The sequence below is a fragment of the Haemorhous mexicanus genome, chromosome 3 (genome assembly GCF_027477595.1).
Source record: "Haemorhous mexicanus isolate bHaeMex1 chromosome 3, bHaeMex1.pri, whole genome shotgun sequence".
In the NCBI taxonomy this organism is placed as follows: Eukaryota; Metazoa; Chordata; class Aves; order Passeriformes; family Fringillidae; genus Haemorhous; species Haemorhous mexicanus.
Window position 1 is genome coordinate 117,378,580 of NC_082343.1, and position 27,515 is coordinate 117,406,094.

General features: G+C 48.5%; 1 protein-coding gene and 1 pseudogene across 2 annotated transcripts in view; both read right to left on the reverse strand.

Moving 5' to 3' along the window:
• LOC132325644 (interferon-induced very large GTPase 1-like) overlaps positions 1–24,311 on the reverse strand; it is a 76,780-nt gene extending 52,469 nt beyond the window's left edge. For both annotated transcript variants that reach the window (XM_059843186.1, XM_059843184.1), the window contains exons 1-2: positions 24,193–24,311; positions 22,053–22,241 (exon numbers count right to left, since the gene is read on the reverse strand). The gene's annotated coding sequence lies outside the window, so the exon portion shown is untranslated. The remainder of the gene's footprint in view (positions 1–22,052; positions 22,242–24,192) is intronic.
• LOC132325754 (interferon-induced very large GTPase 1-like) overlaps positions 1,845–27,515 on the reverse strand; it is a 34,770-nt pseudogene continuing 9,099 nt past the window's right edge.

The window sequence follows — 27,515 nt, forward strand, 5'->3', positions numbered from 1 at the left end:
GGAGCTGAACACCCAAAGGTTTTTGGGATTCTGGAAGTCCTCTGACAAGTGGAGTGTTTATTTCAGAATCTACTAGTATCACCTTGGGCGATTCACGTTGAAGTTTTAATCCTCAGTCATGCATCATTTGCAAACAGGTAGCTTTTTGCACATTCTCTGCTCTTTCATCAGTAGGTCCTGTTGTCACCAGGGGATCTCCCCTTTCCAGTGGATTTAGTTCCCCAGCCCTGTAAGCTGCTCCCTGTCTAAGAGACCAGGGAGCTTGGTTGTCTCCTGCAGTCAGGAAGATTCTGAATCCCCAATACCATTCAGCCTTTTTATTTGACAATAAATGCGAACACCTCCACTGAGGGACACTCTCCAACATATTTCTCAGAGTCCTTAGAGGTTTGACCATATTAATTTATAACATAGCTAATTCAGTAGCCGTGTATGGGACATCTTCAGTTGATATTTGAGATGATTCATCCTTTGAGCTCTCAGACACATATTCATTTTTAATTACTGGCCCTTATTACCTAAATCAGTTTGAGAGAAAATTTTAAACACAGTTTTGATTATCAGAAAGCAGCCATTCATTATTGCAGCGCTGGTTACTCAGGGAATACTCCCTCTAATCGAGAGTGCTGAGCATGGGGTGACCAGAGTTGTTCTCATACCCACTGATTGCATATTCAGTAGCTATTCTGGCTTACTTGATGGATATGTATTACTTTATTTTACATATTCACACCCCTTATCAGAAGTTGGTAAGTGAGGGCTATTAGCTACTCCTTTGTGTGGCTTAATCACTGGCTATTGATTATTCCCCTCCCCAACAACTTATAATGATAACAGGAAAAAATTCACTGATAAGCTGTAAGAGATGGTCCAAAGTTTCCCTCATTTGCCTCACAACCATCACAAGGACAGAGACTGAGACCCTGAAAACCCCGACTGGAGTTCTGGCCTGACTGAGGTGGATGCTCGCCAAGTGATTGTTTGCAGGTGTGCTTGCTGTGCCACCACAGTACATTGCTTGGAGAAGGGACTGGCAAGTAGCGGCTTGCTGTGTACCCTTACACCTTTTCCACGACCCCACTCATCTCAATAGCCTATGAATCTCCCCACCTCTTGGCCAGATGCCACTTGCTTTAGAGAAAGACTGTGTAAAGTAACTTTCTCTGAGATAACTTTGGTGATCACCCATGGAATGAGGACAAATCTATTGGCTGGGCCATGAGGATTTCATCTCTTCATTGGTAGCTATATCCCCCTTCTCCCTCTCTTTTCCTTTACTTTGTTTTCCTTATATCTTTCTCTCTCTTTTGTTGCAAAACTGTTGTTGGTGCTCAATAAGAATGCAGTGTCATGATTAAACAGAAAGTCCCCTGCTGTGTATCTGTTGCACTCTGAGATGGGTAAAATGAACCGGCATGACCCCCACTTGTAGTAGTGGATAGTGACATAAGCCTAAACAGATAACTGGGACCCAGATAACTAGGAGAAATGAGGCTTGCTCTTTATAATTTTTAAAAGTTTAATAAAGGATAATATGGGACAAATGAACAGCACTGGGTGCCTGGCAATGGCCAAAAGCACCAGTTAACTTAAAACAATTTTCTTATATACCTTTTCATTACATTGGTTGAATGCATATTCTGGAGTATTATGCATATTCAAACCTTCCTTTGAGTTTACATGTTCCGGGAATTCTTTTGCTTGGTTCAACCCTTGACCCGCCTTCTTACTGTATGTTCCATACTGCAGATGAAATTTATATATTTTATTTCCTCACCAGCCCCCTGTTCCATGGTTTGACAGTTCTTGATAGCCAAAGAGTCAGTGGTGAAGTCCTTCTTGCATTCTTTTTTTCGATCTTTATTAACCTGTTCTTTTCAATGTTATCTTATCATACAGATAAAATACTCCACAAGTACCTGAAATCAATATTAGCTATTTCACACAATTATCTGAGTTATTCTCACCACTGTCAGTTAGTGACACAAATAAAAGCAATAGCTGCTTCTGCAACAGTTAATAATACACAGCACATAGTCTCTATTTTAATATTTTGCAGTAGTCTAAACTGTATTTATCACACCAAAATATATAATCTATACTGGGATTAGGGTAAAAAGGCTGACAAATTATACTGTACAAAAAGCAGTTAAGAAGTGATTACAAACTGTACTATATCAAAATAATTTGCAAAAGCCAATATGATAGGGAAGGGCAATGACTACATAGTTATTTCTTACAGACCACAGCACTCCAGTAGCAGCACACTGACCCCAGGTGTGCCAAGTCCCTGGCACTCGGCCCATGCAGCACAGGCTCACACTGCCCACCTCTGGCTCCTGTCACTGGCTCTGGGTCTGCTTGGCCAGGGCTGGGCTTGGCAGAGTTTGGGCTTGTTTCACAGGTTCCCAGCTGAGCAGCTCCAGAGCAGAGAACCTTGCTGGGATCAACCTTCTCAGCCCTCCCTGTGTAGGGAGGACATTCTGTGCTGTTCTTGTGAGCTAGCAAAGGCCTCCAGAAGATAAGGAAGCCCTGTATTTCTCCTGAAGGAAGACACCAAGGTTGTCACCATGGAGACAGGATGAAGGAGAGAAAGTTAAGAGATATGGACTCTGGCTAGCTCACAGAGTGACGTGGCTCCCCAGTTACCTACTGGGAACTTTGTTTCTCTTTTATGAGCAATGGGCCCTGTATGTGTATGCTGGATGGGTGTCAGTGTCTTGAAAAAGTATAAAAGCGATGTTGCTAAAATAAATCTTTCTCTTGCACCTTTTGATGGAGTTGTGTACTTTTGTACTGTGTCGTGCTCTATAGCGACATTCCTGTGTGTGACAGGCCAGGCTTGGTTCCCAGCCCTGCCTCCCTTGGCACCTGCCACTGACATTGGTTTCCCTGGGTGTTGTGGCTTGGGGCTTCCTGCCCTCTCTGCTGTCCCTGCAGACAGTGAAGCTGCTCCTGGAGCAAAGACCCTGAATGGAGCAGAGCCTCTGTTGTCACACCTCCTCCCCCAGTGCTACCCCCTGTCCCCTGCCTGTCTGCAGCACACAGAGCTCGAGTCACCCCCAGATGTGGCCCCCCTGAACACAAAGGAGACACAGACGAGTCCAAATCAACTCCTTCATTAGCAGAGTGTGAAAAACAGCAATCACTTCTTTTAAAAGTTTAAACGTTTGACAGTAATAAAATAGTCATAAAAATAGTAATAAAAAATTAGAGCAATAAGAATTTGGACAATCAGGGTAGGACAATAAAAGACAATAAAAAGCAAAGAGTTACAGATGTCTGGATGCATTTTACTCTTTCTGCCAAGTAAAAGCACACCTTGCTAAAAAAGGATTAATCCTTAAAAGCAATAGCCTGTTGCATATTCATATATCTCATACATGATGCAAAAATTCCTTTCAGACAAAGGGTGTTTTCTGGTTATTGTCAACTCCCCACTCATCTTGTAAATCAATCATCTTGGTCGCTCAAAGTCTGGTTCTTCCCAAAAAGGAGGCAATAATTCTTCTCTTGGGATTTTTGGTGTCTTATTGCTGTTATCTCTGTGAAAAATTTCTTGATTCTCTTATCCATTCCTTGAGCTACTTAGAAAAGTGTCTTCCATCACATAGTTTCTATTTTATATTTTGCTATAGCCTAAAAACTATATTTACCACACTACTTATAAGAGATTAATACAGCATAACTTTCCAACATACTTGTAGAATTAATTTTAACATTTGCCAAGAGCCAATGATATAATGCGCATTTTTCACACAGAGCCTGCAGGGGATGAGGCTGAAGCAGCCCTTCAGCATCTCTCCAGGAGGGCTTGGCCCTTCCGTTGCCCAGCAGGGTTGCAGCACCTGCACAGCAAAAGCCCCCACAGCTCCCTGGGACACAGCCAGCTGGTGCCACCTTCTCCAGAGCACAACTCCAGTGCCACCAGCTTGCCTGGACAGCACCAGCACTGCCCCGAGGGCTGCTGCAGAAGGTGCTGGCAGAGAGGATTCTCCACATCGGGCATTCCAAAGGATTTTGCTCAGCAGAGAGGCCAAGGGCAGGAGCAGCTCCTGCTGTGGCTGAGGGCTGGAGGGAAGGGCAGCAGCCCCAGGCACCTGAGCAGGAGTGGCTGTTCTGGACAGAGACACAGCACCCCTGAGACAGGCAGTGAAAGCACTGCCTGAGCCCCGGGGAGGTCGTGTCACTGCTTTCCTGAGCCCAGAGGCACAACAGCTCTTGCTGGGAGACTGGTCTCAGTTGATCCAGGAGGCTGCAAGGAGGGAGGGAAGGATGACACCCAAAAACCAAGCAGCCCAGCTTGCAGCCAGCATGGAACTGGCCTCAGGTCCCGCAGGCCTTTCTCCAATCAGGACAGCTCCTTGCTGCGGGAAAGCTGCCTTTGGGGCACTGTCTCTTCTTGTCTCACAGCAGCTGATCCAAGGGATGCTTTGAGTGCTGCCCTTTGCTTTGCCCTTGTCCTGGCCCTTAGGCTCAGGATGGCCACGAGGATGATTGCTTCAAGGAGTGGGTTTGGTTTGGCTCTAGGACAAAGCTGAGGGAAAAGTTTATGGCAAGAAGGCAAGAGGATTCTGGCATTCTCACGATGAAAGGAGTTATTGAACAAAAGGCTGCAGCAATGCCCCTTATTTCATGAAATTTATTAGGAATTTAATAGCATCAGCTACATGTGGCTTGAGAGCGCCATCATTGTAACTGCATTTGTGGAGACCCTGGTACAAAGTTCCCCTAAACTGCAGAGCTGTTGTGGTTCTTCCTTCCCATGGACGTGGCCTAACACTTGTCCAGCTCCGACAGTGCTTCCTGCTTGGTAATTCTCTGCCACGCCTCAGGGATTTTTCCTTTGCCCTGAAATTTCCCATTGTACAGAGCTTCCAGCTGTGTCCTGAAATGAGACACAAACCATTTCCAGTATGCCTGCGTGGATGAATCAGGAAGAATGTTCCAAGTGGAAAAAGGAGGTCGTGCATCCCAATATTTCTGGTAGGGGATCCCTTTGCTGTTACCAAACATGAATTTGAAAATAGTTCTAACAGCACTGGAACAAGTATCAATGACCAGGTGGTCTGTCCCAGGCCATGTGATTCCGATCAAAGCTTGAGGGCGATGGAAGACCACCTGATGGTCTCCATCATGATTCCACATGGTGTTTGTGCAGACAGCCCCACAAAAGGGACACTGCGCCCAGCACCCTGAAAAATGCTCTGCCAGGATGGTGTGAGGCTGCCTTGAAAAAAAGCTCAGGTCAGCACCAGCAAATTTGTTCATGAGCCTGTCCCTCACATCATCCAGAGGTTGTGCCAAGGCACCGCTCAGGAACTCAATGTCTGTGACCTCCTGATGCTCGATGGCCTTCAGGTCACTTCTGGGCAAGTTGATCACCTCAGTCAGTTGCCTGCAAAATTCATCCAGCCAAAGAGAGACTTTGTCTTCTCTGTCTTTTCTGTCTTTGACAATTCGATTTGATGAAGAAACAGCTAACAGGATGTTTTGATACAGATTATTAAGGGAGGAATCAAGATACATCCTCAGCCTCCTACTCCCATCTAAACAGTAATTCCTAACTCGTGTCTCAATGTAACTCTCAAAAAACTGTTTTGGAGACATAAGGTACTGCTTGAAATACTCAAAATTTTCCTGTTCTGCCAGGTATCTCAGGATGCAAACTTCCAGATTGGCTCTGCTGCCCTGGAAATCTGGGAATTTCTGCATGTCCTCAGCAATGTCTATAGCTGTCTTCTCATAGACTGCACGGTGAAGAGCTGGTTCAATCTTGTCACAAAGGAAACTAGCAAAAGTTGTGACAGAAGTGGCTCCTTGGCAGGAAATCTGGAAACATTGGAAGAAATCTTCTCTCTTGCTGCTCAGGTACACAACTGGGTCATTTGCCTTTCGGAATGCTTCTTGCCGTGATTTAAACCTTTCTGCTGCCATTCTGCACAGATACAGAGACAAATCTATGCTGTAACCTCTGTTAAAAGTACATTTTGCATTGCTGGGGACAGAGTTCACACCTTTCTGTACTTCATTGAGTATTTCATGAATAAAATTTTGACTGTAATCCCATTTCTCCTCTTCCTTCTTAACAATATTTGCCTTCACACACGCTATGATGTTGTCTGTGATGTGCTGAAAGTTGATCACATCAGCATTGGGAATGATCCTGAGATCTGAGAAATAGCCTAAATACTTTTTCTTAGTGATGTGTTTCTCTGGATCAAAAGAAAACCCTCTGCCTCTGGGAAATGACCTCATCCGTGCATGGATACCCGGCTCCTTAAAGTGCTCTACAAGGACGTCTTCGATTTCCGCATCGATATCCATCTGTTCTAGCGCAGCAATGGAGACTTCAGCAATCCACTGGTTCCAGAAAGAGGTAAAGCTGTCTTTCAGTGAGACAGAATTAAGTTTCATTGCTTTCAGAGACACAGCCAGCTCCCGACTCCTTCTCAGCAGCTCATCTTCATAGCTCAACTTCCTTGCATCCAGTTTCTTCTGCTCCTTCTGTAGCTCAATGAGATTCTCACATTTCTTTTTTGTTTCATGAAGAAGAGTCTTTTTTAGGTCTTTCAGCTTCAGCTCTGTGCTTGATTTCCACTGGACCAGTGTCTCACGGTCTTTGTCTTCCTTAAAATACTTTTCCACTTCTTTCTCAATGGCATCACTTGTCTCTTGCACCAGCCTTTCAAGGTGTTGTCTGGTGACATTCTGCATGTCCCCATTCCGAATTTTGTTGTCCAGTCTCATCTGTACATCTAAGATGTGACTCCTCAGCCTCCAGGTCCACTGACTGAAGGCACTTTCCAGTTTCCTGTATGCGACAATCTTCAGGGAATTCTTGAAGCTGAAAACAAAGTTTTCATTCAGCAAAGCATTCCAGAGGTCACCAATACGATCTTTCAGGCTCGAGAACCTCAAAATGCTGCACTGTGACTGCTTCTTGGCAGCCTGGAGGATTTGGCTCTTCAGTTCCTGGACATTCTGGCTGTAGGTGGGGTTGGGTGGTGCCATTGGGGGGTTTCCTTCCCACAGGTGAGCAAAGTAGTGAATGTGGGTGTTCACATCAAAGCCAATGACATCGCTGAAGGAGGAGACATCACAGAATTCCTGCTGAGCAGCTACCACGGTCATTTCATCCAGCTTTTCCTGCAAACGCCTTTGTCCTTCCATGTTCTGCTCCTTGGCAGTTGCTTCTCCCACGTTTTGGTGGACAAAGAGGCAGCCAGGGGAAAGATTGACTTGCTTCATCCTCAGGAAAGCCTGCACAGCAATCTGGAGAACATCTTGCATTTCTGATGGATTTTCTCCAAAGATATTGATCACAGTCAAGTTGCCAACACCAATGACAAAGGTGGCCAGCTCATTGTCGTGATTCTGGGACAGTTTATTGGCCATCTCGATGGCTCGAAGTCCCTCTGTGTCAACCACCAGCACGAAATCAAATCCCAAGTCTTGCTGCAGCTCCTCGCCCACTGGGATCAGCTGCATGAAGGCTCCACGGGTGCATCTCCCTGCGCTGACGTTGAACTGCAGACCAAACATGGCATTCAGCAGGGTGGACTTGCCTGTGCTCTGGATGCCGAGCACGGAGAGCACAAACACTCGTTTGTCCCCCAGCCTCTCAATTAAGCTGTCAAAGATTGCTCCCACCCAGCGCAAGGGCAGGTAAGAAGCGTCCCCATCCATCAGCTCCACAGGGTACCCTGAAACCATCAGCTCTGCTGCAATTTCTGGAAGTTTGACAAAACTCACATTCGTGAAGCTCATTAAGCGCAGAGCTTCATAAATCAGCCCTACCTCTCTCAGAAGGTGCTCCAGGCCAATGGATGAATCATTGATTTCATCAGAGAGGGAATCCAAGCGACTCAGCAATTCATCATTGCCACTGGGTTTTTTCTTGCTTTTCTTTCTTGACAGGATTTCAGACCATACCTCGTGATAATCTCCCCTCAGTTCTTCAAGGCGACAACAAGACAGCTCATCCATAAAGACCTTCATCCAGTGCAGGAAGTATTTTTTGGTATCTGCTGGCTGGGCCTGGAGAAAGCCAAGGAATGAATTTATCAGTGGGTTGAGAGGGAAAGCTTGTTTAAGTTGCTTTCTTCTTATTGCTTTCTTCTCATTTTCAATTTGGCTGCGATGATGCTCAATGCTCTTGTTCCTCTTCTCTTGCAAGTGAGTGAGTTCTTTGTCCTTTTGGCACCACTGGTACCACAGTTTTCCTTGAAGCGGCAGCAGCCGGGATTTGATCTCAGACAGCTTCTCTTTCTTCAGAAGCTCCACCAGCTCCTTTGCCTTTTCTTTGGCTGTCACACACGCAGGTTGATCTACATCCACTATGAATCCGTGCTGGCGAGCTTTGTCCACGCAGGCCTCCAGGCTGAAACATGGATTAGAACCTTCCAGGAGATTCCCAATTGTCTTTGTCAGCTGGACTATCAGTTCTGCTTCGTTTCTGTTCTTGATCCCTATTTTTATTTTTTTGCTGCCTTGTCCAGCTGCAGCATTCTCTTTTTCTGTGAGAAGACAAACCAAAGGCCTTTGTGACTGCCACAGGCCCTGCAGAATCTTTTTCCCCCTGTTGTCCATGTGCTCCCAATTGGACAGAAGAGCCACGTTGACAGCAGATATCTCCTGCAGGAACTGCAGCTGTGCTCCGTGATCCCTGGCATCTCCATGCAGGTTACAGAAAGCCACACAGCGCTCAAAGGTGTCATCGGGGCTTCCACGGGGGCAGTACCAGGTGATCTCCACCAGCCCTTCCATCAGCAAACGCTCTCTGGTGCTGCCTCTGCAGTGGCGGTGGAAGAAAGTGTCGTGTTTGTGTTTGCTCAGCAGAGCGTTCAGGAGCTGGGACTTGGAAGAGGAGGCCAAGCTGCCAATGCGGATGAAGGACACAATGGGTGTCTGTGCCTGAAAGATGAGTTTGTTGCTGAAACTCTTTGTTTGGGCCTGCTTTCCTGACTTGTCCACCTCTTTCCAGCTTCTTTGGATTTGGCTGAGGGCGTAGAGCGGGAACTCGATGAGTGAAGTGCATGGGTTGGGCACCAGCAGAGGCAGCGCCAGTTGGCAGAAGGCCAGCTTGGTTGCCAGGGTCTGTCTCAGGAAGTCATCAGCACAATGGAAAATGGCCATCTGCAGGTCCATGGGGTGCACATGGCTGTCCCTGCTTGCACATTCAGGGGCTGCTTCCTCCGAATCATCAAAAAACTCTTCAAAGGTGTCTGCGTGTTGGTCCTCTTTTGCTGTGGTTTGTGGCAGACCTGTAAGTTTTGGGTTGCTGTCATCCCTGCAAGTCAGGTACCTCACCTGGTAATCCACAGTTAAAAGCTTTTGCAAGAAGTATAGTGGCAGTTCTGTGTCCTGGCATGGATGGCTGTCCTGCAGAGATGTCTTGCAGATGGTGTGGAAATCTCCCATCCCCATTTTTCTTGGATAGTGACTTTCCAGTCCAAGGCGCCTGAGCAACTGGAGGAACTCCTGGTTTGCAATGGTTTCAATTTTTTTGGATTTGCTGCTCTCTGACTTGGATTTGGACTGACTGGTGGGCTTAGGTGTTGCAAAAGTGTCTTCCAGGTCCCTGAGTATGTTCTGCATCCTCTGTTCATCCCCTTTGTCATCCAAGCACCCACTGATCGAGGAGCCCAAGTCCCCTTCCAGCCTCTCACTAGTCTTTGTTTCCACTGTGCTTTTGGAGGACATTCTTTATCAGTGTGACAACAAGCCTTTCCTGTGACCTTCCACGAAAACTAAATGCTCCCTCTTCTGCTCAGGGGACAGCTTTTTACTTTCGGCTGTCACAGTCAGACCTGTCAACAGAAGATATTCCAGATGTTGCAGGACTTCTCTGCACTCGATTCCCAGGATCTACATCACTTTCAACAGCCAGTATCTAGCATCCAGTTCTACCTTCTGGAATGCCTCTGCCAGGAGCTGTGCCTTTGCATCCCCTTCCTGTGTGTCTTCTTATGAAGCCATGGCTGTGGAGGAAGAACAGACTTTCTCTAAGGTGTTGTCAGAGGCCCCAGGCTCCTGGTGATAGCAAAATATTTTAAAATCATAGAAAATCTGGGAAGTTAGAAAGAAAGCTAGGCTTAGTAGGCCCTGGGAAAATGTTAAAGGTAGGCCCTGGAAATTTTAGGCCTTGTATTTGCTCGATCATATGAAACTGCACCTGTGTAGTCAGTATATGATAAATGATATAATTGTTAGATGCGATTAGATATAATTATTGTTTAAAGAATCATGAGAAACTATGTTAGGGGTTTTAGGGCGATGTGAGAGTCTGTCTGAAATATCCCTCATCTTCCTCACAACTGTCATTGAGAGACCGCTCAGAAGACCCCTTTGTCCCTTTCCTAGCCACAGTGGACACGCCAAGCCAGGGGGTTTCATGACCTGAAAACGTTGCTAAGTCGTTGTTTCCACAGGTGCAGTCTCCTGCACGCTACACCGAACTCAATGAGACGAAGGAGGCACTGTATCCTTTTCACAACAATAATCTTGGACGCTGTCCACCTCTTGGCCTGGCTGGACTTTTCCTGAGCTTTTGGGTGGTCTCCCACAGAAGACCCCTTTCGTTCATCTACAACCACCATGACAGACAAGCTGAGATGACAGAAGCCTCTCCACCAGAGAAGACCCCGAGAAATCCCCATGTGATAAAAGGCCTCCCTCACACTTTCCAAGGACTGGAGCCCCCAGCCCAGGGACGGTGCACGGGGGGAGGCCAGCTAACCAAAGCAAGATGGATGACTGCATGTACGGGCACTGAACCACGAAAACAATGGCCTTCGTTCATTGCAAAGTGGACTGTGTGTACCCCCTTTCCAAATACCATTCTTTCTATAAAATAGATTTGGTTTCATAATAATCCCCTTCCCCCTCATCAAGAACAGTATAATTAGGGTCCCGAATGGACTGCCTCTTTGAGATCTCCCTGGGACGTGAACTGGTGAACCTCTTCAGCTAGACACCGAAAGACCTCCACCATTCTCACGTTTTGGTAGCTATAACCGCCCCCCCCCTTTTTCTTTCCCTTCCTTATTTTTCCTTATTCTTCCCTTTTTCCCCTAATTCATCCACAACGCATTTTTACTGTGGTTGTTTTAATAAAGTCCATTGTATTGATTAATCTGCAAACCCACTTGTACCGTGTCAGTTTTTGCACCCTGAAATCAATCTAAAAGAACCTCTATGAAGCCTGTCCATAGGGACGGCTCGTAACAGGGGATCACGAGAAATCCATGCTTGGATGAAATCAATGTATACAATAGAACAATGTAAGTTTAATAATTAATATGTAAGTTATATAAAGATAGAATATAAAAGATGTTCAGCTCGAAACCATGTTGGGTCAGATTTGCGTCTGTGTACCTCTGAACCCAGAGCTCTTTAATAAAAGCACCTGCATATAATCATTCCGTGATTATGTGATTCTGAACGCTAACATTTTTGGCGACTCTAGATGGGACCGTGTTAGTGCTGCTGAGTGAGTTTGTGACCTGATCCCGCTCCAGCCGGCACTGAGGGATTCTCGGGGAGCCCATCGGCCGTGGCCGTCTCCACTGCTCACAACATCTCCAGGAGAGAGGTAAGGTGCTTTTACTCTGGTCTCGTTGCCTGCCAATAAGACGCAGAGAAAGCTATGCTTGGTCGGGCTAAGGAATTCCTGATGGTATTGCCTAGGTGCCATCCGTTAGACAATCGCGAAAGCATTGCAACCTCGGCATTTGTGGTGTATTGAGTTGTAATATGGAGAAGCTTAAAGGGATTTTAGGTGGCAATGCCCCCATACCACAAACTTCTCCTTTGGGGTGCTTATTAGCACATTGGAAACAGGGTATTTTGGGGAAGAGTTATGTAAGGCTAAGTTGAGTGATTATTGTAATACATGGTGGCCAGAATATGTCTTGGAGGATGGGTAAAAGTGGCCAAAGAATGGGTCTTTGCAGTATAACACCATTTTGCAGTTGATGTCATTTTATAAGCAAGAAGCAAAATGGGACAAGGTTCCATATGTTGATTTGTTTTTCTATTTGCAAGGTAAGCCAGGATGGCAGGTTGAATGTGGATTAATGGTGGTTAGAGCATCTGCAAGTGATAAGTGTGGGGTTTGTGGAAAAAAGAAACGTTATCTGGAACACTTGGTGTTGAAAGTAAGTCTGAGTAGGAAAACGATACAGATGTTGATTTACAGGTAGCTTCAACAAGACCAAGAGAAACTAACCCTATCCCGCCTGCTTCACCTGCCCCTATTCCACCATCTGCTCTTACTTCACCTAATTTTATCTTGCCCGCTCCTACTTCACCCTTCTCTTTTATCCTCCTCTCCCGCTGTCACCTGATCTCTCTTCCTCGGGAGATGATCAAAATCTGTGATACAAGGAAGGGGGAGGATGTAAGTGAAGGAGATAGCAATAGTAGAGGTGAATCAGTGACACCAGTATCTCACAGGACTCAAAGTCGGTCAAAGCTTGCCCGGTCTTGGCTAGAAAAGACCTGGGCAGACAAAAGCAGACCGTGATTTCTCCCTTGCGACAAGGAGTAGGAGTGGAGGGGCCAGTGTTTGTAAAAGTGCCTTTTTCTCCTGTGGATTTAGTAATTTTGAAACAACCGGCTGGGACTTATAGGGAAAATCCTGATAAATTGGCACGGGTCCTAAAAATGGTTATGAAAACTCATAATTCAGATTGGCATGATATACAAGCAATATTACATACTTTAATGGATTCTACTGAGAAAGAGATGATACTTAAGGCAGCCAAGGAGTGGGCAAGGGAGGATATCAGAAATGGACTCATAACAGGAACTCTAGATGATAATTTTCCAACTGAGGATCCAGGGTGGGATCCTAATGCACCTGGGCATATGCGGAGGCTGAAGAAATATCAGGAGTGGGTCCAGACAGGAGTTCAGAATGCTGTACCTAAAACTGTGAATTGGTCTAAACTGTATGAAGTCTGACAGGAAAAGAAAATCCCCTACTGTGTTTTTGGAAATGCTTAAGGAGGCAGCAAGAAAATATACAGATCTCCAAATAGACACAGGACAAGAGAAGGTTCAACTCGCTCTCATATTCCTGGGCAGTCACAAGATGATATCAGAAGGAAAGTGCAAAAATTAGAAGGGGAGGAATTAAGGAATCTGGATAAACTACTTGAGGTAGCCTGGAAGGTATACAATAATAGGGAAAAGGAGGCTGGTAAAGGCAGCAGCAAAATCTTTTAGCAGTAATATAAGGAAAAGGGAACCCAGATTTCAGAGGACCTGAGAGGTGGTTGTGGACTTGGTAAAGGTGGGTTTGGCAGGGACAGGGGAGGACCAGTCATGCAAGGGTTAAGCTTAAATCAATGTGCATACTGCAAGTAGGAGGGGCATGGGAAGAGACAATGCCCAAGCAACCCCAACAACCAGCTTAACCAGGGCAATCAGTGCCAGCAGGAAGACATTGCCAAGGCTATGGTACTAGGAGAATATCACAGCTGACTAGAAATGAATCAATCCACGCAGGAACCTTTAGTAACTTTACTATTAAGTGATAGAGAGTTGAAATTTCTGGTGGATACAGGGGCCATGTATTCTATACTAAATGATTTGCAAGGGCAAATTGAGGACGAGCAAACAACAATAGTTGGGGCCACAGGGAAGGAGGAAAATCGGTCATTCTTGTAACCCTTAGATTTGTGGTTTGGGAGCAAGGTTTTAACGCATTAATTTCTTGCATGTACCTGAGTGTCCAATTCTGCTTTTAGGGAGGGATTTGCTGGCAAAGCTTGACGTAGTAATAACCTTTGAGAACGGGGAACTTTTAATTAAAATACCTGAATCAAAGACGGGACAAATTTTAATGATCAAAGAAAAAACGGTCCCCTCTATCCCTGGGGAAGTAGAAGATGCAGTGATCCCCTCTGTATGGGAAACAGACATACCAGGAAAATCTAACTTGGCACAGCCAGTGCATGTAGAGTTAAAAGAAGGGGCGAGAGCTGTACAGGTCAAACAGTATCACATAAAACCAGAAGCACGGCAAGTAATAGCAAAGGTTATTGATAAATTCTTGAAATACCAAATTCTAGCGGAATGTGAATCAGAATTTAAAACACCAATATTTCCAGTGAAGAAACCAAATGGTGAGTATGGATTAGTACAGGATTTGAGAGCAATAAACAAAATAACAAAGGACATTTATCCAGTGGTAGCAAATCCTTACACATTGCTGACATCCATAAAAGAGATATAGAAATGGTTTACCATAATTATCTAAAAGATGCCTTTTTTTGCATACCCCTTGACAAAGAAAGTAGGAAACTGCTTGCCTTTGAGTGGGAAAATCCAGGGAACAGAAGAAAAACCCAGTTTACCTGGAGACAACTTCCACAAGGCTACAAGAACTCGCCGACCCTCTTTGGATACCAAGTGGTGAAGGGGCTGGAGATTTGAACTGAGAATGGGCAAGTACCAAGAGACCAATACCTGTTGTTGCTATATATTGATGATATACTGATGGCTGCAGAAGAAAAAGCAACCTGCATAAAGGTAACAATTGAGATTTTAAATTCACTGGGAATAGGAAGTGTCCTGGTTTGAGAGGAAGTGAGTTTTTTGGGATGCTGTGGTCAAACCAATCAGTGCTCAGATTCGAATAATGTCACCTGGTGTGGCTACTGAGAACATAGATACGCCTCTGAGAACACAGGAGGGTTAAAAGCTGAGAACTCTCAGGAGGAAGCTTTCTTGGTTCTGGTCTGTGAAAAGAGGTCAGACCTCCCCTGCTCAGCCATGGGCTGGGTGGGGGAGGGGAGGCCACGAGGCCTGAGTGAGGTAGGCCAGGGCCTTGGACAGAGAAGGGAGGTAAAGGCCCCTGCAGGATGGAAGGGTGGAGGAACACTGAGAGGCATCAGGTAGCCCCCCCCCACCGGGAGAGAGAGCCTGTGCCTCTGCTTGTGCCACCTTAAAATTTGATAGCACAGCTTGGCTGAGAAGGAGAAAGGGGGGTGTGCAGCGAGAAGGTGCCCGGCAGGGTCAGCGTGGGAGTTCTAGACAGGTAGAGCCTGAGATTTTAACCCTTTTCTTAGATGATAGAAACCGTACAATTGCTGATCTTCCCGGAGCTGAATGAGAAGAGAGATAAAGATGAAGTAGCCGGAGATGGGCAAGTGTGATGCAAGTTTGTGCAAGTGAAAGATGTCCGAGAGAAGTTCAGAAGAATCCTAGGTGGGAGGAGATGATGGACTGGCTTTTGGCTGGACTTTTCTTATATAGCCATAGACAGAACCATTTTTCCTGTGACACAGAGACTGCATTTAGGGGGAGGCAATGGCTCGGAGCCAAGAAAGTGCAGTGTTGTGATGTGAAGGACTGCGTGAACAGAGCCAAAGGGTGAGGAGGGTGGTGGTGCCTTTGATCTTCAGTGAAGGAGAAGATCTCTGTTCTTGAGACCTCTTGGCCCCAGGGAATGAAATTTGGGTGGGAGAGGTGCCCCAAAAGTAAGAGACTGGGCTTTTTTTAGAACTGAGCATAGCATCCTTAAAAGGAAACCCTAGAAGCCTCTCTGGTCCATGTGCAGTGGTGAGAGCACTTGTTCCAGATTACAAGGCAAGATGTATTCTATTACTATCTGTATGGCAGTTGTCTGGTGTCAAGTGGGCAATTTCTCCTTATTTCTCTCCCTGAGTCATCATAATCACTCCTCCCTCAGCAGGGGACATCTGCTGATAACAAGCTATTGAATGTCACTGCATGGCTGATAAGAACTATAACATCCCATTGTGAGATGCTCTGCCCAGAGGGAGGAGCCAAGCATTGCTATCCAGATATAATCTGGGGATTCTGACACCCCAGCAGGGTGTTTCTCCACTGGATTCTCCAGAGGAACAGCAGCTGCTTCTACTTCCACGGATCTGTGGAGGAAGATAACACCCTTTCTCTACAGGACACCCCCCCCACCCACGCCCCGCTCCAACAGAACCACACCTGACACTGCAGGAGAAGGACTGCAGCCACTTTTCCAACTGGACTGCTACCAACACCCTGACCAACAGGGTGTCAGTTTGAGTTCTGACTCTGTCAGTGTTGTTCTAGTGTACTGCATCATTTTATTTTATCCTTTTTTATGTTTTTTTTTTTTCCCTTCCCTATTAAGGAACTGTTATTTCCTGCTCCCATATTTTTTGCCTGAGAGCCCCTTAATTTAAAATTCATAGCAATTTGGAGGGGTGGGGAGGGTTTGCATTCTCCATTTCAGGGGAAGCTCCTGCCTTCTTTAGCAGGCACCTGTCTTTCCAAAGCAAGACTGCACTTTACATGGAAGGAAGATGTCATAATGGCAAATGTTCTCTGGGCGGTGCCATGTGTGACATGGAAACACAAGAGGTTTCAACTGTGTTTCCTGGGGAAGCCTATGGTACAAGAAAAACTCCTCTCTTCCTGATGAACTGAGAATTGATTATCTGAAGAGTGGTGATGGACTGAGAGTTAGTGATCTGAGCGGTGGTAACTGAATTGAGAATCCAAGGTTTCGTCTTACTGTGATGTGTTGGAAATTTGGTGGAGAGAGGAGGAATGTTTGGAAGGTTTTCATTCTAAGTTCTGTGTATTTCTTTTATGTATTGTAAGTTAATTTTTTTTTTTTCCTTTTATTCCTAAGCTGGAGCCTGCTTTGCTCTATTTCTGATCTGGTAGACACCAGGGAGAAGGTATTTTAATGGAGGCACTGACATTGCGCCAGCATCAAACCGTGACAGGACGTTATAAAGAATCCAGAGAAAAGGCACAAATTGCCTGACAGACTGTGATCTACCTGGGATGTGAAATTTCACAAGGGCAACGAAAACTAGGTACTAACCCTATCCAGGCTATTTGTGCCATTGCCCAGCCCCAGAACCTACACGAGCTGTGAGTCTTCCTCAGGATAGCAGGATGGTGTCGCTTGTGGATCATGGACTATGGACTGATTGCAAAACCCCTGTACGAAGCCCAGAAGACGCAGCTATTCACCTGGGGCAAACCACAGAAAGAAACCTTCCTAAAATTCAAAGAAGAACTGACAACTGCTCCAGCATTAGGGTTACCTGATCTGTCTAAAGATTTTCACCTGTTTGTACATGAAGGGCTGTGCCTAGCACTGGGAGTCCTGACCCAATGTCTGGGAACCTGGAGAAGGCCGGTGGGCTACTTTTCCAAACAACTTGACAACATAAGTGCCGGGCGGCCTCCATGTCTACGAGAAGTCGCAGTCACTGTGATGCTGATATAAGAAGCCAGGAAGCTTACTATGGGAAGGCACATAGATGTCTATGTACCACACATGGTAACCACTGTCTTAGAGCAGAAAGGGGGCCATTAGCTATCTCCAAGCAGGATGATAAAATTCCAGGTAGTCCTGACTGAGCAGGATGATGTCACATTAAAGACAACTAACCTTCTGAATCCAGCTTTGTTCCTAGGTACCGCAACTGAAGAAGGCCTATTAGAGCATGACTGTGTAGAAGTAATGGAGTACACCCACTCAGCAAGAGAAGACCTGAAAGACATCCCGCTAGAGCAGCCAGAGTGGGAGTTATTCACAGATGGAAGCAGCTTCATGGAGAACAGAACCAGATACACTGGATATGAGCTCGGCTTTGGAACACCCTCACGTGGAATAGGCCGCTGACTCTCAAGAATCCAGTTCATGACATACATTCAGGAGATGAGGTGTACATTAAAAATTGGAACGAAGAACCGCTGAAAGAAAAGTTGACTAGACCCCATCAGGTACTGCTGACCACCTTTACAGCAGTCAAAGTAGCCGCTGTGGACCCCTGGATTCACTACACCCAAGTGAAGAAAATCCATACTGGATTACGAACTGTGTAAACTGTGGAACCAACAAGGCTGCAGACAAGATGTGTTTAATTGTTCCAAGAATGTTATCAGTAATTGTGCCAATGCTTATTTTATGGTTATTGATGTCTTTGGGATGTGAAATGCAAAAAGATCAACTAACCACTCTTCATTCTAGAATGAAGAGGGGAGTACTGACAGAAACACAGGTGACAAAGGTCTCCAATGCAATTTGGACCAAGAATGTAATAATTGGATTAGTCAAAGACTTTGCCAAAATGTAAAACACCAGCAGAATAACTGCCTGTCTGCCAATACCGAGAGAGAGACCCAATAAGTTGGGGAATCTTAACGTCAAAATTACCTGAAATAAAAAAGTACAAAGCAATTGTTACCAGAGTCAAAGCAAATAGTCAAAGAAACCTAGAAAGTAACAGGAGAGTGGATGAGGCCTTCTGAGGAAACGGGACTGTATTTTAAGTCATGGCAGGGTAGGACAAATCATAGAGTGGTGGGTTAAAGATCAAGACATCACAAATTGGGAATGCTTTCTGCCACACTATAAAAAGATTACAGAGAATGTTTCAGAAACCACTCTGGTATGGAAGTGTGATGCCAAAGATCAGAAAGGTCAGACAGAGCCTTGGGACAGTGCGTGGTTGTCCTAGGGTGACGTTAGGATGCTGTTATCCCCATTCGTGTGTGTGTAATTTATGCTGGATATAATGTTCTGTGCCTTTAAGACTGGCAGAGTGAAAGTTTTGTTTTGGGCCTCTTATCAGCCAGGCGAGACATCCAGATAGCACCAGGACTTAGTGCTGCTTTTTTGCTTTTTGCCCTGCTTTTTGCTTTTGCTCTTGCTTCTGCTTAGCTTCTGCTTTGGTTGCTTGTGCTTTTTTCCCCCCTTCTCATTAGTTAATTTAGCTAAACAGTCCAAATTCCTTTCTGGACTGTTCCCCCGCCCCCATTTGGACCTGCCAAACCTGCTCCGGACTGGGATTTGGAACACGGAGAGAGAGTTTACACCTTGTGACTGCAGCAGCTGCCTCAGCGCCGGAGGGACTGATAACAGCGACCACCCCCAGGAGAGACATTCTGAATTTGTCATTTTTTCAGAGCAGTGGAAGAGTGGTGTCATCCAGTATTGTTCATTGTGTGTGCTGGGGGGTGCTGTGCTTGTCAAATAAACAGGTTCTTTCCACCTCTCTCCGAGGAATTCTTCCCAAACCGGTTGGGGGGAGGGGCCGTGTGTGTTTGTTTTTTGGAGAAGCCCTTTTTGGGGATTCTCTCCCAAATTTGCCCTAAACCAGGACAGTGGTCTGTGAGTATACTTCAAAAATTCCAATATAAGGCAAACACCCTTTTGGTGTATTCAATGGGAAGGCTCTGAGAATGAAACAGACCCAGCAGTAATGAGCACTGCCACCATCAGCAGAACAAAGGCAGACAAAGCAAGTTGGTGGGCATGTAATAAAACTTATGACTGCACTTCTGATGTTATAGAGATAAAACAGATGCCACCCCTGGTAATAGCCCTACAAATTGGTTGCGCCTGCAGAGGGATCAAACATAAACAAGGTAAAGTGAATTACAAAATAGTCATAGGATGTACCAGGAGTACAATCTGAAGTCCAGGGCAATTTGTATGGACAACAAGTGATGGCACCTGGACAATACATCTGCCTTTTTGGGGAAGTAAAAGAAATTACCTTGGGCATCCCTACTTTATGTCCAATTTGGAAAAAGTCCCCTTTTAATGGAAAACATGAACTTCTACAGATAAGAACAAGACAAGAGGTTCTAGACAATGAAAATCCGGATGACACTTGGCAAGATCCCTATAGTGGAGTGAAATTTGGATGGGCCCTAGAGTCTTTGCTGGGTCCTATAGTAAACTACTTCTCTACAGAATAGAGAAATGTTGTACAAAGTTACAGGTCAGGTAGATAGACTAGCAAGAGTCACCGGGGAAGGATTTAAAGAACTAAACGTACAATTACAAGCCACCACAAAAATGACTTCACAAAATCGACTGGCTTTAGATTTGCTGCTCTCGAAAGAGCATGGAGTGTGTGGATTTTTACAGGGATGGATTGATCATTGCTGCGTCCACATCCCAAATGTAACTGCAGATGTAGAATATGACATCAATCAGTTGAAACAAATAGAGCATGAAGCACAAGAAGAGGAAAAGGATTTGACTACGAGCTGGTTAGGCAAAATCTTCAAAGGGTTAAGGTGGAATGTGAGTTCATGGATTAAATCTATCATTGAGAGTGTGATAATCTTACTAATTGTATTCTTAGCAATTTGGTTGGTTTACAGCATTTTAAAGGGAGAAATACAGAAGAAAACATCCTGGAACCGAAAAATAATAAAGACACTGACACAAGATCCACGCCCACTATCTTCTGGTTCTTCAGTTCGTGACAGCATCCATGACAATCTTTACATCAATCATGGATTTGAAGAACATCAAGTATAAACTCAGAAACAAAGGACTGTATCAAGTGAAAACATTTGCACTTATAGTGAACTGAAAATGCTTTAAAAGGGGGGAAAATGATAGCAAAATATTTTAAAATCATAGAAATATTGGGGAGTTAGAAAGAAAGGCTTAGTAGGCCCTGGGAAAATGTTAGGCCTTGTATTTGCTAGATCATTTGAAACTGCACCTTTGTAGTCAGTATATGATAAATGATATAATTGTTAGATGGGATTAGATAGAAGTATTGTTTAAAGAGTCATGGGAAACTATGTTAGGGGTTTTAGGGGGATCACGAGAAATCCATGCTTGGATGAAATCAATGTATACAATAGAACAACGTAAGTTTAATAATTAATATGTAAGTTATATAACGATAGAATATAAAAGATGTTCAGCTCGAAACCATGTTGGGTCAGATTTGCGTCTGTGTACCCCTGAACCCAGAGCTCTTCAATAAAAGCACCTGCATATAATCAATCTGTGATTATGTGTTCCTGAATGCTAACACTGGCAGAGGCACTGCAGCAGCCGTGGCCCTGGGGATTGCTCCCACCCAGGCTTGGGATGGCACAAGAGCCAGGGCCTCCTTCCCAGCACCCTGGATGTGCCTATTGCTTTCCTATTTGCAGGATCAAGCCTGAAGCTGAGTGTGTACCCCAGGGACAACACAGAGGCACAGATGCACACACACAGAGACACACACGCAAACAGAAACACAGACAGACATGCACAAACAGAGACACAAATGCACACACAGACACAGAGAGAGGCACACAGTGACTCACTCAGCTACACAGTCTGCCCTGGACAAGGTGCTGCCTTCACCATCACCCACATCCTCCCAACAGAACTCCTCAATCCACAAGTGCAGATAGCCAGGGGCATTCCTGGCTCCCTGGAGCACTGGCACAGCCCCTCTGCCCATCCCAAAGCCCTGCCTGCATCCTGCACCCTCTGCTCAGCCCTCAGCTGCCCTGCTCGCTGCCTGGCCCAGCCTGCTGCCGCCAGCACCCGGAGGCAGTGCTCACACACTCCCTCCATGGGCACCCCACACTCCCCAGACACTCTCCCCCCAATGCACCCCAGGGGCTCTGAGCTGTGCTCCTGCTCCAGCTGCCAGCACAGCCCCTCCCTTGCCCCTCTCTGGCCTCTTCCCAGGAGCTGCTTCCTGGCACACTCAGGGGCCCACCCCAGTGCAGGGGGAAATCCACCTTGTCCCTGCCCACAGCTGTGCCTGGGACATCCTGGTGGCCCTTCAGGAGAGACTGGAAATGCTGGGACAAACTCAGAGAGGTGCCCTCTGTGACCTTCTGCTCATTAGCACAGAGGGTCTCGTCAGGCAGGTGCCCATTGGTGACAGTCTTGGCTTCAGCCACCACAGAGCCACTGAACTTAAAATCTCTGGTGACAGGAGGAAAAGTGCCTGCAAACCTTCAACTGGGCACCTTCCTTTAAACCTTTTGGGTTTTGACTCTTGTACACAACTCTGAGAATTCTCCAAGTCTCAGTTCACTTGGATACCAGAGAGATTTATTCCCTGCAAAAAATCCTTCTGAGCATTCGGCTTGTGTCCCACCAAGGCCACAACACTGTCATCAGCACAGGTATTGATCTAAGGGGCGTGGACTGGGCTCCTGTTCCCTTCCACAGCCTTCAGGGACAGCTTTCCCTCAGGAATCCCTGCAGATTTGGGCAATGTGTGCAAGGGCTCTGGGCTCTGGTTCCCCTCACCCACCTCACAGCAGATGCTCCTGTTGCTCCCAGCCTTGGCTTCCCAGCAGACACGGACAGCCAAGGGCCCCAGCTCAGGGGACACAGCACAGTGGCAGCAGCAGGCCTGGGGTACACGGTGGGTGTGGAGAAGAAGATGGGAACCACTTGAGCACTCAGGAGGAAGTGCAGCAGGAAGGAAAGGCTCGAAACCCTAAAGGAGAAGAGCAGACAGTCAGGATAAGGTGACCCATGAGTACGGCAGGTTCATTCCGGGGAGCACTGCAGGCCAAACCTTCTCTTCTCCTGGCAACTGCACAGGCATCAAAGACTCCTCAGGACTCTTCTGGGGAGGTTACCAGAGCAGGATTTCACCTGGGACCTACATCCATGTTCCCCCACCAGAAGGAAGCTGGACATGCTGGGGAGGTGGGACAGAGCAAAGCCCCTGAAGGTCACCAAGGCCAAGTGCAGGTGCTGCCCCTGGGTCAGGGCAATTCCAGGCACAGACACAAGCTGGGAAGAGAATGGATTGAGAGCAGCCCTGAGGAGAAGGACTTGGGGGTGCTGATGGGTGAGAGGCTGTCCAGGGAACATCTGTGCTCTGGGGGCAGCAGACAAGGTGAGGAGGGGGCAGAGCCAGGGGAACAGCCCTGAAAATGGGGCAGCAGGGCCCTGTCCCACCACTGCCCACATCACACAGCTGCTGCTGGGGGAAAGCTCAGGGCCCCGCAGAGGGGGGAGAAGCACAGCTGGCCTTGGATCCCAGCAGGCACTGAGCCCCCCCAGCAGCTCCTGTGCTCCCAGCAGCAGGATGGGGACAGGAGTGGGATAGCAGAAATAGGAAAAGCTGCTGGCTTCTGATAAGGGCAGGTCAGCAGCAGAACAAAGCTGGGCGTGTGCTGGCAGAGCTCAGGAGGGATTTCAGATACCAGTTGTTTTCTTTGGGCACATGTCCAGCTGCTCCCGGGACAGCAGAGCCTCAGTGCAGGACGCCTGATCAGGATGGGAACTGGTTACTCAGGGTCACTGCTGGAGCTTGTCCACGTGAGCCACTTGTCCCAGCCTTGTTCCCCCACAAATTCTCTCCCACTGGAGCACTGCCAGTGCTGGTTCAGTCTCAGGAGTCGGAGGCTGCCCTAGACAACATTACCTCCAGCCCAGCCACACCCGAACCTACCCCAGGCACCCTTGGCACTCCCTGCACGGCTTCCCAGTGCTGCAGGAATAGGGGAAAAGCCCCATGCGACTGTGTCAGTGCCCGCAGAGAGGCACTGAGCACATTCAGGGCATAACTCGGGACCGAGTTCCTCCTGGGAAGCAAAGGACGGAAGCAGCAAGGCTGGCAGCAGAACCTGCCGTGGGAATGCCTGCACCCCGTTTCACAGGAACAGCCCCCCGAGAGTGTTTTCCCCAGCTCTGCCCCAGGGAAAGGGGCTCCGGGAACACCGCTGCCTTTGTGGGGCTGTCCCAGAGACCAGAGCGCTCTGGGTGCCGCTTAGACTGCAAGAGAGGAGAATCCCACCCTCCCTGCATGGGCAGGAAAAGGAATGATCCCCCCGGCTCCTGCCTTCAGGGGAGCGCAGCCATCACGCCCCAGCGCGGGGCTGGGGGTGCCCGGGCCGGTCAGGGTCGGCCCCGCCTGCGGGGAGCGTTTCCCGGCCGGAGGGGCACGGGCTGGCGGAGGGGAAGGGGCTCCGCTCGGGATCTGTGTGCCCGGCCAGCCCCACTGCCAGCCCCGCTGCCAGCTCTCGGGACAGCCTTTGCGCCCCTGCAGCCTTCACTGCGTTCCTCCATCCCCCGCATCCCTCCTCTTTCCCCCGCCGCTCTACTCCCACCGCTCTGACCCCGGCCCCCTCCCAGCTCGGCCCCCACAGCGCACACGGCTCCCCTGAGCTCCCCCAAAGCGGTGCCAGCAAAGGAGGCTTCCTGCAGCCCACGCTCGGAGCACACAGCGCTCGCCCGCGTCCCTCAGCCCCCTCTTCTCCTGCCCTGCCATCTCCACAGCCCTGGCAAAGCACCGGGAACAGGAGGCAGAAGAGCAACAAGATCCCGCTCCCGGCTCCCAGCCCAGCAGCTCATTCACATCCCCATCCCCATCCCCATTCCCAACCGTATCCCCATCCCCATCCCCGTCCCCGTCCCCGTCCCTGTCCCCATCCCACCTTTTCTCCCTCCAGGCCCTGCAGCTGCCGCGCTGCGAGAAGTCCCGCACAGCCCAAACAGCTCTGGCTCCCTTGGAGGGAGCTGCTTCCCCTTTTATCGGTTCACTGGGGGAGCAGCTCCTGCTTTCCCGTAAATCTTGTGCTTTCCTGCAGCAGTGTGAAAGTGAAACTGCTGCTGCCTGGTTTGGGATGAAAACGTTTTTGTGAGAGGTGTTTTTTGAGGATGTTGGAGGTCTTTTGAGGTCTTTTCCAACCTTAATGATTCTATGATTCCATGGATGGCAGCAGGAGCTGGGCAGAGCCTGGGGCTCCTGGCTGGAAACCACCCACGCTGCTCCCCTTAGCCTGGATCATGGAATCCCAGAACTGGGCATCCTGTGCCAAGGCCTGTCCACCCTTACAGGGAGGAATTCCTAATTCCCAGTATCCCATCCTGGAACCCCATCAGGCACTGGAAGGGGCTCTAAGATCTCCCTGGAGCTTTGTCCTCTCCAGGTGAGCACTTCAAGCTCGGAGGAGGAGAGGGATGGAAGGTGATTCTTGTTGGTTTCATCACCTTAGCTCTGTGCTCTGAACAGCCCAGGGACACAGAGACAACCTCCAAAGCCACCAGCCCTGGAGCTCATGCAGGAATTCTTCCTTGGGAGACTTGTGAGGGGCTGGGATGGAATTGCCAGAGAAGCATTGGCTGCCCCCTTCCAAGACAGGGACACCTTCCACTGTCCCAGCTTGCTCCAGGCACTGTCCAACCTGGCCTTCCTTGGACCCCTCTCCAGCAGAGGAAGCACAGCAGGAACAGAGCCTGGCCACAGCTTTCTTGGCAGGGGACACCCCACACCTGACAGGAACAGAGCCCTGGTGTTTGGAGAGGACATCCAACACCCAACCAGAGCAGGGTGCCTGGATTGCTTTTCCCTTGGCATGTGGACACACAAATCCTGCTCCATGGCATCAAAACAAGCACTGGAGTTTGGATATGGAGACCTCCAGCCTGCCAGGAGCAGCCATCACCTGGGCCAGGCTGACAAGTCACAAGTGCTGGAGCAGACACAGCTGGCATTTGTCCGGCCTCAGGGGAAGCCTCAGCAGCTGCCAGGCAGGGCTGGGACACATCACCTACTGAGCATGGATTGGGTCCCTCTGTTCTCAGTTTAGCTGAGCCTGTCTCCAGAGGGATATTTCCTCCAGCCAAAGAATTCCCTGCTGCAGGAGTGTTACAGGCACAGAATCCCAGGATCACTGAGGTTGGAAAAGACCTCTCAGAACATGGAGTCCAGCCTGTGCCTGGTCCCCACCTTGTCCCCAGCCTAGACCACATCCAGGCCTTCCTTGGACACCTCCAGGCATGTGACTTCACCACCAACTTGGGCAGCCCCTGCCAAGGCCTGAGCACCCTTTCCATGCAGAAATTCCTTCTGATGTCCAACCTGAGCCTGTCCTGGCACAACCTGAGGTCATTTCCCCTTGTCCTGGGAACAGTGCCTGACCCTCCCTGGCTGTCCCCTCCTGTCAGGGAGTTGTGCAGAGCCACAAGGTCCCCCCTGAGCCTCCTTTTCTCCAGGCTGAGCCCCTTCCCAGCTGCCTCTGCCCCTCCTGGGGCTCCATTTCCTTCCCAGCTCTGTTCCCTTCCCTGGACACGCTCCGGCCCCTCCAGGTCTCTCCTGGCAGGAGGGGTCCAGGGCTGCCCCCAGCACTGGAGGTGCCCCAGCAGTGCCAGCACAGGGACAGGCACTGCCCTGGCCCTGCTGCCATCCCAGAGCTGGCACAGACCAGGGGCCAGTGGCCTCTGCCACACCTGGGCTCATGTCCAGCTCCTGGCACAGCACACCCAGGAATCCTTCTCTGGCACAATTAAACTATGACCCCCTCTCTGCCAGTGCTGCACCTTGTGCTGCACGGCTTCCTCGGGCTCAGGAGCTCCTCAGTGTCCCTTCAGGAGCAGCCAGAGAACCGTTCCCTCTCTGTCCCTGCCAGCCTGGGACAGCAGGAGCACACTCCTGCCTCTCCCCCAGCCAGCAGGAACGTGCACACTGCAAACTGAAACCATCTGCACTCCTGACTCCATGGCAGGAGTGACCCAGCCAGGACTGGAGAAGGCTGGGGATCATCCTGCATGAAGCTCCTCTGCTCCTGCTCTCTCAGCTCCAGGGACACCAGCTCCTCTCCAAGGACAGGCTCCTTCCCTGGCACCCGTTGCCTCCTCCGCATTCCCTCAAATCCACTTGTTCTTCGCCAAATCAATGGTGTGTGGCCAAAGAGCTTCTGCCAGGCACAGCTCAGAGGCTGAGGCACAGCCAGGGACTGGCATAGGGTGCCCAGAGAAGCTGTGGCTGTCCCTAGATCCCTGGAAGTGTTCCAGACCAGGCTGCATTGGACTTGGAGCATCCTGGGACAATGAAAGGTTGCCTGTGGAAGAGGATGGGGGAGGGAACTGGATGAACTTTAAGGTCCCTCCCAGCCCCATTTGTGAGCCTGACAAGGTAACCCAGCTTTGGAAGCTGCAAAGAGCAGAGCACGCCAAGCCTCAATGCCTGAATCAAGGTTGGAATACCTGACCCAGTACCAAGACTTGTGCTCTATCAGCTACTTTCTGAAGGCTAAAATAGCCAAGGACAAGATCTGGTTTGGCACAAGTAGACAGGAATGACGTGGGTCCCATGGATATGACTGTATGAAGCAGCCAATGGGTAGGATCACAGCAGTCCTGAGCTCCATCCACGTAGTTCCAGGGCTGGCCCTGCTCCCAGGAAACCCACAGCTTCCTCTGTGGTCCTTTCATCTGGGGGACAGCCCCAGAGCTTGCTGTATGCATTGACAAGTCACCACTGCCTACCAGGACCCCAGCCCAGAAGGAGGAGAAGCTCCCAGTGACACCCTAACCCCTTAAGAAAAGGTGGTGTTCCATGTCGCACATGCTCCCACCTTTACCACACTGGTCCTTGCTGCACCCACAGCCCTCCCAATCCCAGGTCTCAATGCAAGCCCTCTGCCACAAAATCCTGGTTCTCTCTGCAGTCCCCCCAACCCACAAACCTCCGGTCTCACTGCAGCCATCCTCCCAAACCCTGTGTTTCCCTGATACGACCCCCAGTCTGGGGTCTCACAGCAGAGCTCTCCATACTGTGTTACCCCAATGTCTCTCTGGAGCCTCACCCCAAAACCCTGGCTTCCTTGCAACTCCCTGCCATGGTTTGACACCGGCCAAAAAACAGGTACCCACTAAGAAAACTACTGACTCATGCTCTTCTGCTATAGCTGAGCAGAGGAGGGGGAAGTGTGGACATCAGTAGACCAGCTGAGGAGAAGCTCACCACCCTCCCCTG